Genomic DNA, 12,419 nt, shown 5'->3' with positions numbered 1-12,419 from the left:
AAATAATGGGATGTTTAGCTGGACTGTTCAAACCTTGTGGTGTGCAATAGTGGGCTGGAAATCACATGAAAACTGTCTTTCCCATACTTCCACTTTCAGTCAGGCTGGTAGATAATACTTCCTTGCTGTAATAGAAATTGCTGCTCACCATGATCATTCAGAATTTCACAGCAACAGTGAAGATGGAAATCACATGCTACTGCCCCAAAACATGGGTCCTTTCTATTTATTCCAATGGATATTAGCAGCATAGGATTTATGACGCAGAATTGATCAATCCTGAATTTATTCAGTAAAAGGAAGCAATAAAAAAACATATCAGGCTATTGTTTCTTCTTAAATACCACATTGGCAATGATGGAAGAACTTGTCTCTCAAAATGATTGGTTATTTAGCCATCTGAGTGAAAATACTTTCATTTTCCCAAGAAAAGTTGAAGCCATGTCCCTCTCAATTATGTTGTCAATGAGAGCATAGGCACGAACTCCATGGGTGCTCCAGCTGGAGCACCCAGGGGGAAAAATTAGTGGGTGCTCTGCACCCACCAGCAGCCAACCTCCCCTCACCCCATCCTGCCCCACCTCGCCTCCGCCTCCTCCCCTGAGTGTGCTGCGTCCTCACTCCTCCACCTACCTCCCAGTGCTTGCCACCACCAAACATCTGTAGCAAGTTTCGGGAAGGACAGGGGAGGAGTGGGAATGTGATGCGCTCAGGAGAGGAGGAGGAGGAGGGGGAAGAGGCGGCGTGGGGATTTGGGAAAGGAGTCAGAATAGGGGCAGGGAGAGGGCAGAGTTAAGGCAGGGACTTTGGGGAAGTGGTTGGGAGGGGGGCAGGGCAGGGGGCAGAGGGGTGTCAAGCACCCACCAGCACCAGTAGAAGTTGGCGCCTATGAATGAGGGCAAGAAATAAATCCGTACAGGGTAAAATATTGTGGGTCTTTTTCTCCTTGGCTCTTCAAGGAATTGTATTTCTCAGGCTCAAAAATTATATATTTTACAAATTAGTATCTAAATACCCACTGTATCATGGGTTCTATTCCTAACCAAAATTTAGTTTCATTGTGTTTCTGCTGCAGGCTTCTGCTCTCTAGAGTCCAAAGGAGGACTATTTTGCACTAAGTCAACCAGGCCAGTTGGATGGATTTTCGTTCCCATTTCAGAAGAGAAAATGCGAATTAAATAAGCTACTTGCCAACTGCATGTTAGAGATTTGAGAGGAAGTTAGAGGTAAAACTGCTAAGTATTTTTATATGAATTGTTTTACATATAGTGTTAATTTAGTTCAAATTAGCCAGTTGATTTAGGCTGGATTTTCAGAAGGGCTCATCACCCACACATGGGCCAGATTTTCCAAAGCACTAGGCTCCCATTTCAGCACCAAAATGAAGAAGGTGAAAGCCCAGGGGGGGCGCAGGACCATATGATGATTGGGACAAGGATATCTGGTATGATCCAGATCCAGCCCCCAGACACTGTGTTGCTGCGGTCCGGAGGGTGGCCCAAAACTTTGGGCCTGCACCCACAGAAGGCAAGGCAGTCCCAACTACCAGACATACTGTGGCAGAGACAGAGTTGACTCCTGCACAAGCAAGAGTTAACAAAAACTCTGGGTGGCATAGATAAAACCCCAGAGGGGAAATGGGTACACCGCGGACAACTCAAACAAGCAGGGTCTGCCACATTGGGAGCACTGTGCTCATTTGTTTCTAAGCTTCTATCTTTCAGCCTCTGAACCAGAACATCAGGAGAGCTGGTACCAGCTGAATAGTTACAGAAATACCATGGTTATAGTGTTGCGACAAAGTCTGTGTTCAGTGTTGCATGTTCTGTGTCTGTCTCTGGGTGTCCTGTGCTAGCATTGGGTCCAGAGAGGGAGGGGATACTACACTAGACAGGGTAAATGCTTTTTCCTCTCTCTACTTCCCCCATCTCCAACCAAACGGTCAATCACATCCACCTCTGTCCAAAAGACTTTGGTCCCCAATGCATCAGGTTTATTTTTTGTTAGGTTCTCTAATAAACATTTTGTTGATTTTTTTGTTATTGATACATTTGTATTGTCAGTTACATTTTCTTGTATTAATTCCACACTTTCCTCTGTGCACCCTGGTTCTATTTCCCCAAGCCCTGAAGGGTAGTTCATGGGGCCCCCATAACCTATAAGACCTTGGCCTGTGATTGTAGGGCCCCGTTTTTCAGGTCTTGGATTTCCTTCCCTCCCCCGAGACCTCTTGAGAACCCCTGTTAATAATAGGGGATTCTACAATATTTTAGCAACTAAATGTTAAAGTCCAAATCAGTTTAACCTTGTATGACAACTGTGGTACTCCTACAAATCTTATTTGTTGTGTGTATTTAAGGAGGTCCTGACCTCAGTGACTTTTGTTGTTTGATGGCTATTACAGCATCAAACTTGGGCCTCATTTTGTTTGTCAGTGTACCCAATTATTGTAATGGTGATGGTTTCATTGTATTCCCAATTATTTTGATTATGATTGTTTGCATTTCTGTTATATCTGGTGTTTAGTCAATTGTAACGGTTTTAGTTATATTCACCTGGTTAGATTGTTTGGTTTGTTTGCCACAGATTACCTGTGCCCTACAACAACTACTGTAATGATCATAGACCAAGGGGCGGAGTGTTGTAAGTGATCTGTATGCTCTGCATAACCTGTATGCTCAAAAGGTCTGTAACACTTCCCCCCCCCCACCCTTTTTGTCTCCTTTCCCTCTTCGAATACCTGTGAAGTAGCTTTTCCCCCTCCCACTTCCTCCTGAAAGGCTTGTGGGATGAATGGGCTGCTCAAACAGCTGGAATATCAGAAGAGCTCCCAGGTAGTCAAGGTGTCTGGGACTCTAATTAGGCAACACTCACACACCCAATGCATAGACACTGTCTGAGGTGGAGTGTGACCAACCAGACATGCCCAAGTCATCTCTAGTCACAGGCCATGAGGAGCAGATCCTTAAAAGGGGAAGGGGTCATGTGCTTGGCAGTGCATTCACAAGCTTGTACCTCTCACAAAGGCCCATCACTTGGACCGCCTGACCAGTGGTTCGCCGCATTGCATTCAGTTATGCCTCGGGAAGACTGACCTTCATCGCACCATCCATCGTGGCGCTGTGGGACACTTACCTTGAAGGATCCTGACATCTCCAGTGCCATGCCTGTCCTGGGAGTGTGAGTATGCGAGTGTGAGTGTGACACTCCCCCCACCCTTCTTTTGAGCTTAGCTATCAGTATAATAAACATGCTGCCAGGGCCGTCCTTACCCATACACAAAGTATGCAGCAGCACAGGGCACGAGGAAATTTGGTGCTCCAAATTTCCTGGTGCCCTGTGCAGCTGCGTGCTGCTCCAGCCCCTGCTCCACCTCTTCCCCTGGGCCCCTGCCCCTTCTTCCCCCCCGAGCACTCACCGACGGTGTGGCTGAGGCCGGGTTGCTGCCCTCCCACTGTGGGTGAGTGCGCCCCTGCTCTGCCCCAGACCTGCCCCCACTCCCATGAGCTCTGTAGCAGGGCTGGGCCTGCACTCACCAGCAGCAGGAAGCAGCAACCTTGCCTCCACCAGTGAGTGCTGGGGGGTGGTTAACCCTGCCCCCAAGCTAGCCACTGCCCTGCTCCCCCTCTGCGGAGGCCTGGGGCCTGCCCCCCTGCTCCCCCTCTGTGGAGGCCTGCCCCCCCACCCCTCCCAAGGGGGACTGCATAGGGCCCCAGAATTGCTAGGGAAGGCCCTGCATACTGCTTTCTGCCAAACTCTGGTGGGTCACTAGTCCTCCCTCAGCTTACTAGCTGGCCCAATTTCGGGTAACAACATGCTCTAACAAATACACGTCACAGGTTGCTCTGAAAGACAGACTGATGACAAATTGTGCTTGCATAGCTTTCATGGTTTATATTTTCTTGTCGTTCAAACATTCTTTTAAAAAGTAGACTTGGGTAGGGAAAATACAGTATGTGCGTCTCTATTTGTTTAATCTTGTTTCCATTTGTTTGCGTACTTGGATGTGTGATGTAGATATCTGAAAAATAAATGCTAACACTTTAATAGATGTATCTGACCGAGCTTAACTATTGTGCACAGTCTGGTACACCTACAGAGAGAGACTGGATTCACCACATTGGTGAGCATAGGCTTATTAGATATGGGAGAGCAAGACTGTGAAACAGATTTTGTGCAAGTTTCTGCTGTGTATCTGACTCTGCCCCGTTAATAGATTTTTCACTGGTGCTGGATCTTAATGACCACAACCTGCTGGGCACATCTGCTGCTCTTCTTGCCACTGGCTGACTGTGGCTTAATGACAGCCAATTGCCCTTCTGTGCTTTTATCTTGAGCTCTGGTCCACTCAATGAAGGGTGACATGCACACATACACACACACTCTGTCTGAATGTTGCGGGTTTTAACAAGGGAATAACCTGAAAACAAAATTGTGAATTACTCTGCAAATGTGATAGGAGTGAAAGTCCCAAGTAGTGACAAAGTTAAGTTACAGAAACAGGAACTTCAAAGGCTAGGCTAAATATAGGCAGAAAATCCATACATAACCTAAATCCCCATGCAAACAGGATTTAATTCAGATCAGAGAACACATTATTTACTTGTTTTTCTTTCCCTTAAAGAAAAACAATATAAAAACACTAATTAAAAATTAGCTTAGCTTTGAGGATATTTTAGACAACAATAAATAGCTTAAAGAGGTGACAATTTGGGTGCTTATTTCTGCCAAGACAATGCATCCTCGATATAAGCAATTTACTCATGTTCCAGAGACCCTCTGGGAATACATGCTCAAGTACCATGATGTGAAAGTAATAATCTCATATTGTTTTAAAAATTAATGTTTGTATATTTGGTTGAAAATATATTTTTTTCTTCTAAAACACTGCATTCTAGGCAGTACAGTTGGCTCTCCCATTAAATACGGTTGGTTAGGTCCTCAGCTGGTGTAAATCAATATAGCACCATTCACTTCAATGAAGGAAAGCACCCAAATTGTCACTCTACAGGAATAAGAGCCATGTTAGTCTGTATCCGCAAAAAGAAAAGGAGTACTTGTGGCACCTTAGAGACCAACAAATTTATTTGAGCATAAGCTTTCGTGAGCTACAGCTCACTTCATAGAGTGTAAATACCCCTCTGAGGCCCTGATCACCTCTTTACACTGCATTTGTGCTGAATTTCCCGTAGTGTTTGCTGTTACAAGAGAGCTAAAAGGATTATATTTAATGTACTTTATTTTTAAACTCTCTTGTTTGGTACTGCTTTCCCACATTGAAGGATAACATACTCTTTTCACCTTGAAAATAGTTCAGGTCGGATTAACAGTGCCTACACTCGGCATAGCAATGCCTGAATACATTTAAAAATCCAGGCCGTGGACTTTCTCCACTTTCATTAAAGCTTGTTTCCATACTGTGGAAACTAATTCAGACTGAATTTTGCCTAGATTTATGTGGAACCTAGGTTTGGTTGGAAATCTGTGTGTGAGAGAGAGCCAGTTTTACATGAATTCAGAGGCCATAATGCTAAAAAATAGTTTAAGTTCAAATGAATCTCATTTTCCCTGGCTAACTCTTGTTGCAAACCCATAGCCAAGGTTTAGTTTTGATGGGTTTATACGCAGGTTCACTCAGGAACCAGAAGCCAGGTTAGGTTTCAACTCTTGTTTAACAGCAAAATAAAATGAGACCATTCCCAATAAATTAAGTAATTACTGAATGATTGTACAAACTGTCCCATAAACAGAAAAACTAGGCATCATCTCTGATGCAACAGATAAGCGCTGATATCTGGGAAACAAATTTCCCCTTTTAAAACTGGGTTATAAGTAGAGCTGGTCAAAAAAAAAAATGTCCAAACATTTTTTGGATGAAAAATGTTTGTTTTACCAAAATGAAAATTTTTCCATAAAAATTTTCGTGTAACTTTTTTTTTTCTTTTTGTCAGAAATGTCTGCTTATTTATGAAAAAAACATAAATAAATAACCAAAACACATTTGGTAACATTTCTCCATTTTCCATAAACATTTTCACTTCATGGATTTTAAAACCTGATTTCTTTTTTTTTCTGAAAACCAAAGTTTTTATTTCTTTGGTACAGAAATGACTTTCAGAAGCTGAAAATATTTTTGTTTTAAATTTTGTTTTTCTTCAAAACAATTTTTTTCACAAGGTGGCTTTGAAGAAAGATTTCCTAAAATTTCCCATAAAAATTGTCATTTTTCATAGTTCTTGTTTTTAGCACGAGAGCAAAGCTATAAAATAACAAGTTGGCAGATCCCAATAACTGGTAATTATAGAAACTGAATGTGTATTAGGTCTTTGCCTGAAAGAATCTTACAGGCATAAAGTCAAGGAGATGTATATATTTTTTTACTTTTCCATATGCATTAACACCAATTCAAGAAAGCACTTAAATACAAGCTAAGTACTCTGCTGAATAGGGGCTAAAGTCAATGATACTTAAGCACATCTGTAAGTGCTTTGCTGAATCATGGCGCTAGAGAGCACAGTAATAACCAAGGCCCTATATACTGTACTGCAAATTGAACCTAAATTCTTTGGCACTCTGGAAATTCTGTGATAGCTTCAGTTAAAGTAAAACATGAGCTTTTAATGAATTAAATATGAAAGTGAATGATCCAATTAGTGCAGTGGTCCCTGTGTTTATTTTCATATTGAAATGAATTTATTTTACTCATCTCCACATTTTCACTTTTCAGTATGCTACAGATTTTTGCTTTGACAATATTCAACTGCACTTAGAGATCAAGTTGGAGTTTTTAGCATCTGAGAAGGGCAGCTGGATCTTTTAAGAACATAAGAACGGCCATACTGGGTCAGACAAATGGTCCATCTACCCAGTATCCTGTCTTTTGACAAAAAGGAGTACTTGTGGCACCTGTGGCTCACGAAAGCTCATGCTCAAATAAATTGGTTAGTCTCTAAGGTGCCACAAGTCCTCCTTTTCTTTTTGCGACTACAGGCTAACATGGCTGTTACTCTGAAACCTGTCTTTTGACAGTGGCCAATGCCAGATGTGTCAGAACAGGCAGTCATCAAGTGATCCATATCCTATCATCTACTCCCAGCTGCTGGCAGTTAGAGGCTGGGGACACCTAGAGTATGGGGCTGCATCCCTGCCCATCTTAGCTAATAGCCACTGACAGACCTATCCTCCATGAACTTGTCTAATTCTTTTTTGAACGCTTTTTCAGAGTAGCAGCCGTGTTGCTACTCTGAAACCTGTCATTATGCAAGGCACTGAATTTAGCCGTATGGAATGGAAATCTATCAACTTCATGAAAAAACTCGTACAGATACAGACAGACATCATCTTCCTTTCCAAATGCAAACGGATGGACATCATGCCAGAAGGACTGAAGGTAAAAAATCCATTACAATCTACATACCACACAGACTATGCTGACAGTTTGTGCCACAACACTCTCAAATTTGTTAATCTCTAAGGTGCCACAAGTACTCCCTTTTTTTTTTTTTTGAACCCTGTTATAGTTTTTGCTTTCACAACATCCCCTGGCAATGTATTCCACAGATTGACTGGAGTTGACAGGGGCAGCATGGTTTGCAGGTTGAAATTGTGGGGTAAGCACATTAGTTTGATATTTTGGCCAAAATCATCAGTTGCAAAATTGTAAATGTTGGAATTAATAGGGTGACCAGATGTCCCAATAAAATTGGTACTGTCCCAATATTGAGCAGTTTGTCCCATGTCCTGACCAAAGTATGGTGGGGATGCCATTTGTCCTGATATTTTGCTTCGGGCGTGTCTTTTTTTTTTTTTCCTTCTTCCTTAGGCTGCACTGACAGGCAGGGGGAGCGCCTTTTCAGTTGTTACTCACCCAGCACGTCCGGGTCTTTGGCGGCTCTTCGGTGGCGGGTACTTTAGTTGCTGACTGGCTTCGGCGGCATTTCAGCGGCGGGTACTTCTTTCTTCAGCTGCAAGATTTATTTCCCGCTGCCGAACATGCTGGGTGAGTGTAACAATTGATAAGGCTCTCCCCCTGCAGCGGTCCCGATATTTTGTATTTAGCATCTGGTAACCCTAGGAATTTAACTCTTCATCTTTAGATTTGAGAGTCGATATCCCACTGGGATACATGGAGCAGTTCAGACCTTTCAGAGCTATTGTTTCAGGCTGTCTGTATTTTATTAGTAATTATCAGCTTCAAGTCCGTAACTGCTGATTGAACTAGAGCGTATCTGTACTTGGATAATTTTTTTAAAGCTGAAATTAATAAGCACATTTCTGCACCAAGAAATGAATTCTGTGGAGAATTTTTCACCGCAGAATCATGAAATAGGTTCACAGTAATGCAGCCTTTCTTGTTTTGAGAAACCAAGTAAAAATAGGTTTCAGAGTAGCAGCCATGTTAGTCTGTATTCACAAAAAGAAAAGGAGTACTTGTGGCACCTTAGAGACTAACAAATTTATCTGAGCATAAACCTTCATTAGCTACAGCCCACTTCATTGGATGCATGCAGTGGAAAATACAGTGGGAAGATTTTATATACACAGAGAACATGAAACAATGGGTGTTACCAAACACACTATAACGAGAGTGATCAGTTAAGGGGAGCTATTACCAGTAGGAGAGAAAAAAAAAAAAAAACCTTCTGTAGTGATAATCAAAGTGAGCCATTTCCAGCAGTTGACAAGAACATGTGAGGAACAGTAGGCGAGGGGAAATAAACATGGGGAAATAGTTTTACTTTGTGTAATGACACATTCACTCCCAGTCTTTATTCAAGCCTAATGTAATGGTGTCCAGTTTGGAAATTAATTCCGATTCAGCAGTCTCTCATTGGAGTCTGTTTTTGAGCTTCCACAATGCTGACCTTGCCTTTCTCATCATATAGGCTAAGCTCAGCAAATGACACTATGAATGAAATACCATATGACTTGTTCTATCTCTCACTGAACTTGGTTCAAAGTAGAAATGTACCATGGATACCAGATCAAAACATTTCTGCATGCTCAGATACAAGGTAAGTGTCAGAAATACTTGTAGCGAACCACCGCTATTTCACGAATCCAGATTGAGTTAAACCAAAGCTGATATGAAGAACTTTTGTCATTTGAGTTAAACTTTTTACATAGTACTGTTTTTGCTCAGTGTTTTCTTTTGTTTGTATATATAGATACAAAAATCTTTTACGTTATTAAAGTTGAGTATTGCTACTAGAATTGCTCAGTTAAAAATTTAGTTATTTTCTTCCTAGAGTACATTAAAGTGCCCCTAAACTCTGCAAGTTATTTTTTTAAATCATCCATCTCTATTGTGTATACAAAGTCCACATTTGTAAAGAGATATTATCATGTAAAAACAGATAATTGTCTGAACTGACTTAATGCTCATTTGCATGGTGCAAGTGTGTGTGTGTGTGTACTTGGAATTTAGGTATCCAGTTTTGAATTGCTGCATCAGCTTGCTTTTCTGATTCAATACTTGGGTCAGACCTTATGCAGAGATGGAATTTGAAACATTATGTAGATTGCCCACCTAAATTCTTTGAAATAGATCTCTCCTTTGCCATAGGCTTGCTGTGTGACGTTTGGGCAAGTCACTTTATCTCTCAGTGCCTCAGTTCCCCCATCTGTATTATGGGGCTAATAGTCTGCCTTGCTTCAGAGTTGTTGAGGATAACTACATTAAAGATTTTGAGGGGCTTATAGGAGGTAAAGATGTGCTGTTTCTTGAAAGATGTGTATAAAGCCTTGTTCAACCCATAGTTACCTTAATCCTAGACACTAGGCTAAGAACAATATTTAAGAATATTAAAGTTTTAAATCAGTGTCTTGATCTTGCAGAAAGAAAGTCTGAAGGCAAAATTCCCTCCTGCATTTCCAAATGGCTATTAGTGCTAACTTTACATATGAGTGGCTGAATGGATCTGTCAATTACTAGAACCCTGAGCAATATAGGTTGTTTTTTAAAAAATGACACTTCTACCCTCAGCCACCCTATGTTCCTAGCTAATTTGAAGAGGCGCGCCAAGTGTGAGGAGAGAGTAGTCTCCACAAAAGGTGAATAAACTGACTCATGACATCCCTCAATTGTAATTAAACCTATCTTGAGGTTCAAAAATTATTTTCCTTCTTTGTGTGCACCGCTTTCCTTCCTCCTTTCTGCCAAGACACAAATTAGAAGTTACAAAAGAAAAACTGTTTTCTGAACCAAGCAGAATCAAGGGTTTATACATATCTTTCAAGAAACAGCACGTCTTTACCTCCTATGAGCCTGCAAAATCTTTAATGTAGTTATCCTCATAACAACTCTGTGAGGCAAGACAGTACTATTATACCCAAATACAGATGGGGGAACTGCGGCACTGAGAGATACAGTGACTTGCCCAAGGTCACACAGCAAGCCTGTGGCAAAGAGGCTTGAACTCTAGTGTCCTGCATACCACATTAGTGCCCTAACCACTAGACTATCCTTCCAAGGACAACAGCTCTCATGAGATTTCTAGCCTGATTTTTCAAATAGTTATTTGGACTTTAGATTCTTTAAATGAAACTTTAAGCCATTTGAACTTTGCCTGGCAATTTCAGTAAATGATCAAAACAGAGTTACTATGTGGTTTTCTGTTTTTTTTCCAGTCAATAATAAGTTAAAGGAAACATCCAGTGAAAATTAAAGACCATATCTTTAGGAGTGTCCTTGTTTTCTACCGAAATTGTATGTACAAATAGAGTACTTGCTTGTTTTACTACCTGTTTTTCAGCTGCAAATTAGGGATGAGCCATTTCCATGGAGTTTGGGGTTTTGCAACCCTCACAAATAATATTGTGCACCTGTTTGGGCTTCATATAACAAGTTTGGGATTAGTAATGACATTTGTTTAAAAAATAAAAAGCACCATTCCTATGACCATATGGACAGGGATGTGTGAAGATCCCTGCTCAGTCTCTTCTCAGTGGCCAATGGAGGGGAACAGGCCAGGGGAAAGTATCCCTATGAATAAAAGAGGTGAGATTCCTGCCCAGGAAGCCAAAACTATGGGCAGTGGACAAGAAGAAACTCTTCATACGTGTGAAGCAGACACTCCCAACATGAAAAGGTGCAGACTTCCTCACCTCCGGAGTGTGTCGTGAATAGAAACACACCAGACTCCAGATGCTTAAGCAGAAAACCAGAGAATGACCTCTTCCCAAGAACATACAACAGATGTTGCAATCCCTTGGTAATTGGAGGGCCAAGAACTGAGTTCAATTCATTTCGACTGAGTCCAAAATTCAGATAGAGGGACTAAAGGAAGACACATCCCTGGTGTCCAACACTGAATAGAGAGGAAAAGAGGAGACCCCCTTCTTCCTCACCCAGAGCAACTGAGCCCTAGGTGGAGGATTGGAAGAAGAAGGTCCACTCCCAGGAAGTAAAACAATTAGGTAGGAAGAAGAGGAGACCACCCTCCTCCCCTTCCTGAGAAGCCCATATCCTCATCTTGTAGTGACCTCAAGAGTTTTGAGCATCTTTGATAACATTCAGATAAGCAATCAAAGCTGAAGGGTGCCTGCTAAACTGAACCCCAATTGCAAACATATGGAGGTGCCTCCATCATTTAGTAATTCAGAGCCCCTGAGATTTCAGATACCTTCAGATGATTTTGGGCAATTATCAACAGCCAGTTCATTACTAGTCACTTTTCTCTACATGAATAATACATTAATTAAGAGAAGAAGCTAATGGGGCTAGCAGGTTTTTTTTTGGTCAACTATAAAGAACATGAATGAATTACATTTTTAATGGTGTGTTTTTGTGGTTGTTTCCCTCCTGCTATATGTGTGCAGAGAAAAGATGATGGATCTGGATGTTTTCCTTTGGCTTGTGAGTAAAAATACTTGATCTGAGTGAAGCTTGTGAATCCGCATGTTTTCTCCTAATATAGGAACACCCCAAAAATGAAGGTTCAGCTTTTCAAGTGGTGTAAGTCAGTGCAGGTCCCTTGACTTCAGCTCACCTCTGGACTTCGAAATACTGTTTCTGAAAGCAAAACATTGCCCTTCTTCTCTAAGTACCCTCATCTGCACTTTTCCTCTCTGTGCTTAGCAATACCTCCCCAGACACTTCAGGAACTGCACTCCTTTGTGAGTCTGTGTGAAGGCAATAGGACTTACCTGTATCCTATGTTGGGGGAAAAACAGGTGCTTTGCTGGATAGGGAGAGGGAGATGGATACAGTAACTTAAGCACTCTGGCAGTACACGTCTTTCTACCCGCAATAAGATGGGAATCAAAGAATATCACGTTGCACGCATCTCTTCAGGACATTGCCTTAAACATTACAACACTTAAACCACATTTTCTCAGGCTGTTTCTTTTAATGTGAGACATCCCACAAGGGGGGAGGGATAGCTCAGTGGTTTGAGCATTAGCCTGCTAAACCCAGG

General features: G+C 41.7%; 1 long non-coding RNA gene across 1 annotated transcript; it reads left to right on the top strand.

Moving 5' to 3' along the window:
- The first annotated feature begins 3,030 nt into the window (after nt 1–3,030).
- On the top strand, nt 3,031–8,990 carry LOC142072049 (uncharacterized). Its single transcript, XR_012668319.1, has 3 exons — nt 3,031–3,180; nt 7,223–7,390; nt 8,886–8,990. It is a non-coding gene; the product is annotated as an uncharacterized LOC142072049 (long non-coding RNA).
- The last annotated feature ends 3,429 nt before the right edge of the window (nt 8,991–12,419 follow it).

Source organism: Caretta caretta, chromosome 5, assembly GCF_965140235.1.
Source record: "Caretta caretta isolate rCarCar2 chromosome 5, rCarCar1.hap1, whole genome shotgun sequence".
Taxonomy (NCBI): Eukaryota; Metazoa; Chordata; order Testudines; family Cheloniidae; genus Caretta; species Caretta caretta.
This window is presented reverse-complemented; position numbering and strand designations above follow the sequence as displayed.